The sequence below is a fragment of the Montipora capricornis genome, chromosome 3 (genome assembly GCF_036669925.1).
Source record: "Montipora capricornis isolate CH-2021 chromosome 3, ASM3666992v2, whole genome shotgun sequence".
Lineage (NCBI taxonomy): Eukaryota > Metazoa > Cnidaria > Anthozoa > Scleractinia > Acroporidae > Montipora > Montipora capricornis.
Window position 1 is genome coordinate 63,982,831 of NC_090885.1, and position 5,065 is coordinate 63,987,895.

Here is a 5,065-nt window from a genome sequence, read left to right on the forward strand (position 1 = left end):
TATCGTGTAAATCGGCCCTTAGAAGTTTGCGAAACGACTATCGGACGTTCGCGAATCGACCCAACACGTTAGCGAACTGACGGTTTGCGAAACGACTCGTTGGCGAAACGACCGACCATAAATTGACCACCGCACACTTATTATAAGCCCATATACTAAAAATTGCCAGGAATATCCATTTGAGAATGGCATTGAATCAAAATATTATAAAATAATAGGAAACATGGATTTTCTCTTTTTCATTGCAATTTACCCAGGTTGACAAAAACTGCTAGGAACTGCTAAGAAGTCTGCAGGAGGTGTCGGCCTTTACGTGACAAGTGATATGGAATTTATTAGGAGGTATGACCTTGAACTAACTGCGGAGGGTTCGGAATCTTGTTGGATTGAAATTCTTGAAAACACAAAAGAATATTATCGTAGGTTGCATTTACCGACACCCTTTCAACAATTTGGAACATTTTCAAGAAATTTTAAAAGATTTGCTAGTAAATCCTAACAAAAAGAATATGGAGGTATATTTAATTGGCGATATGAATATTAATTACCTTAATAACAATAGCGGCGCGGTGGCCTCATGGTCAGTGTGCTCGACTCCTCGAGACTCCGGATCGAGTTGTCCGGGTTCAAGTCCTGCGCGAGGACATTGTGTTGTGTTCTTGGGAAAGACACTTTACTCTCACGGTGCCTCTCTCCACACAGGTGCATAAATGGGTACCGGTGAATTTAATGCTGGGGTTAACCCTACGATGGACTGGCATCCAATCCAGGGGGAAGTAGAAATACTCCTAGTCTTATCTTAAACCTCAACCAAATAAACAAATTAAATTAAATTAAAACATGTTTAATATAAACGATTTAAAAGGAAGCCATGCATGCACGGATTAGATTAATAATTTAGCTGAGAAAATCGTAGTAATGACTTTTTTCTTTTTTTTGTTTATAGCTTACTGAATACATGTATGTTATGTAATGTATTGTATTATTGTATTCCGGTGTAAGAAATAATTAAAAAGAAAAAAAGTTTTAAAAGTAATCATATCACCTGTGATTGTAAGCGCATTGTATTGTAAGTAGTGCGTAAGCAATTCAATTATTAATTAACAATTATTGGATGAGGTTGAGCATGTTAGCGATAATTATCAAGGCCAAAGTTTGTGTTATTTGCCGAAGCCGAAGGCTGAGGCGGATAACACAAACTGACGCCTTGATAATTATCGCTAACATGCGAAAACCGAATTCAATAATTGTTTTATTATGCATATTCCTGAGCTGAGCTCCGCCATGACAAAACTGATCAAACTGCTGGTTAGTGTGTTAGGTGACGTCACTTCTGCATGCATAAAACTATTGTCTGTAGGTATGACGTCAATTCTACATATATAAAATCTATTGTTTGTTGGTATGACGTAAGAGAAACAGAGCAAGCAAGAATTAGCTGCGTGCTTATAGCCAATCAAAATCGAGCTGGTGACACCAATGTATAATAATTAACAATTATTGGATGAGGTTGAGCATGTTAGCGATAATTATCAAGGCGTCAGTTTGTGTTATCCGCCTCAGCCTTCGGCTTCGGCAAATAACACAAACTTTGGCCTTGATAATTATCGCTAACATGCGAAAACCGAATTCAATAATTGTTTTATTATACATATTCCTGAGCTGAGCTCCGCCATGACAAAACTGATCAAACTGCTGGTTAGTGTGTTAGGTGACGTCACTTCTGCATGCATAAAACTATTGTCTGTAGGTATGACGTCAATTCTACATATATAAAATCTATTGTTCGTAGGTATGACGTAAGAGAAACAGAGCAAGCAAGAATTAGCTGCGTGCTTATAGCCAATCAAAATCGAGCTGGTGACACCAATGTATAATAAATAGTTTTGATGGTAATATAATGGATTTTAGTAGTTGTAAATTGTGTAATTGTTGTAAATTGTGTAAGTAGATGTACCAGTGTTGTAAGTAGTGTAAATAAATAAATCATAAAAAAAATTAAATTAAAAAAAAAAAGAAAAGAAATACTCCTAGTCGCTTCATGACGCAGAACAATCTGAACAACTAAATATAATGAACTCGTCATTTCATGTTACGAGTCCTTTTCACGTCAGAAGGTTACTAACAGAATTACAAGCGTATTTTGAACTATTTGAAAGTAACCGTTACGGCTCCCCGAAAGTAGGGGCCCCATAAGCCTGTTAAATCCGAAAGTAACAGAGGCCGTTACTTTCGGAATTATACGGTGTGACTTGCTTAGGTCGTAAAACTATCCTTGGTTTAGCTTTCCTTGTTAACATATTCAATGCCTTTTTCTTTGAAATTATTATATCCAAAAACCGAACAGGCAGAAAAAAGTTCCCTGGCCTCTACTGAGAAGGAATTCAGTTTTGTGAGCACCAAAGTCATTTTCGCCTTCTCGGTACCCCCCAGTAACAATTTTATACCCACTTACCACACGGTATTATTCAAGTACTCAGAAAACCAAGGTTAGTGTACAAATGTTAGTAAACTAAGTTAGGCTGTTAGCTTGGCTGGCATGGATTTCAAATGTTGTCACATGCATGACCCTTACCATGTATGACTCCTTTTGGGTGTTGTTAAACTAAAGTTACGAAATCTTTGCTATAATAAAAAAAACTAGGATATAGTATTTTCCGTTGATAAGCAACAAGATGAGGATTTACGTCTATGGTTTATTTTGGATTTCATAATCCTCAAGCAATTTTCGTAAAGTGAAGTACATATGATGAAAGTGTACACATGACCTTCAATTTAACAGAATCTGACTCCATGGAAAGTTGCTTGACTAAGGCAACGAGTTTTTCCTCCAGGAACACTTTGATATGATGCAATTTGATGGTTAAGATATATTTGCGGATGCCTTTGGCACGATTTGAGAGAGCTGTATCGGTCGTTACATGATATTTTCCAGTGGACTCGACGGTGTCGCTGTAGCAAAACGTATAGCTCACTGGCAAATAACGGTTCCTTTGGATCGATTTAACTTATGAAATACAGATTGGAAGCTCGTGAATAGGCGCTTTTCTGCCTTCTTTTCTTCACTCTAAGTTACGTCTTAGCAGTTGTTTTCGTCATTTTCTTTTTCCCATATAAGCCATGTAAATTGTCCGTTACGTTGCTATGGAGCCGAGCATTTCTACAAGAAAATTTACGCTTCCTGTGGTTCAAGAGGCCCTTTGCTTAAAAAGTCGTTTTCTTGCGGAATCTTTAAAATACTATTTTCACAACACATAAAATGGCACTGCCACAGTTTAAACTTGTACGACCCAAAAAACACTGTGTTTAGAGATATAAACAATAGTCTAATTTTCAACGCAGCTTAGAAGAGGCTAAACGCATATCACTGGGAAGCAACGTCCAATGAAAGCTAACAATGAGCAAATGGCAGGCTTCTTAAATTTACAAAAGGCAACATCATCATCTCCAAAGAGCTAAAAAATTCTAAAACAAAATTTATTAAAGAGCCACTCAACTACTTTAAGTTTACGACTCCTCAAACGTCATATGATTTTGATAGTGTGCAAGAAAAAGATCCTCGATGCTCAATTCTTCCTGGCACACCCAACAGCTGTGTTTTACACCCTCGTTTGAACTATGTTCTTGCCAAGTGCAGGGTCGATGGACCTTTAGTTTGTGTTCATTCCAACTTTCCAACTGGCTTGGGTTTATAACGCTTTTGTCCAGTATTGACTCTTTTATGTTACCTGCTTTGCAAAAACATTTTCCACAAGCATAGCCAGTGTGTAGCGATAGGGCTTCTCTCCTGTGTGCACCCTTTCATGTGTCCTTAAATTTTCCATTTGACCAAAACACTTGCCGCATTGTTCGCATTGATAAGGCTTCTCTCCAGTATGCACTCTTTCATGTTTCCTTAAACTTCCTACACGGCTAAAACACTTTCCACATTGTTTGCATTGGTAGGGCTTCTCTCCAGTATGTATTCTTTCATGTTCCTTAAATCTCCTGCTTGGCTAAAACATTTTTCACATTGTTTGCATTGGTAGGGCTTCTCTCCAGTATGTATTCTTTCATGTTTCTTTAAATCTCCTGCTTGGCTGAAACACTTGCCACATTGTTTGCATTGGTAGGGCTTCTCTCCAGTATGCATTCTTTCATGTTTCCTTAAATCTCCTGCTTGGGTAAAACACTTCCCACATTGTGTGCATTGATAGGTTTCTCTCCAGTATGCACTCTTTCATGTGTCCTTAAATGTGCACTTTGACTAAAACACTTGCCGCATTGTTCGCATTCATAAGGCTTCTCTCCACTATGCACTCTTTCATGTGTCCTTAAACTTCCTGCTTGGCTAAAACACTTTCCACATAGTTTGCACTGATAGGACTTCTCTCCTGTATGCACTCTTTCGTGTGTCCTTAAAGCTCCTGGTTGGGTAAAACACTTGCCGCCTTGGTTGCATTTATAGGGCCTCTCTTCAGTATAAATTGTTTCCTGTGTCCTTAAATTTCCGTCTTCGCAAAATCGCTTGCCACATTGTTTGCATTGGTAGGGTTTCTCCTTGGTATGGACTTCTCTATGTCTGTTTAAATTTCCTATTCCACTAAAGCGCTTGCCACACTGTTTGCATTCATTAGGTTTCTCTACAGTATGGACTTCTTCATCTCTCGTAAGACTTCGCTCTTCCTTGAGACAGCTTCCACTCTTTGTAAACCAAGAATCCCTGTTGAAAGTACGGCAGTTCCTGTGCTTAACTGATCTTGACATCATTAACAGATTGCGATCTCACTTAGCACTAAAATACAACAGAAAAAGAAGTCATTTTCACCACCAACAACTTATTCGTGTGGCCATTGCCGGAGTCTGAGTGTGGCTGATGTCGGAGAAGTATGATTTTATCGGCGAGATGTAGGTATAAGCTAGAAATTACTTTACAGCCTTTCCTTCAGTTCTGTTCGTGTGAGAACCCTACAATAGCATTTCATCTGGCAAAATAACCACACAAGAAGCGAAAAAGTCACCACGACAATAAAGGACCGCTTTTTTGTTGAGAACTTTTGCGTGTAAATATCTTTTTCATGAATGA

At 38.3% G+C, this 5,065-nt stretch overlaps 1 pseudogene; it reads right to left on the reverse strand.

Moving 5' to 3' along the window:
• The window catches only part of LOC138040709 (zinc finger protein 709 pseudogene), a 37,414-nt pseudogene that overhangs the window by 8,701 nt on the left and 23,648 nt on the right, over positions 1 to 5,065 (reverse strand).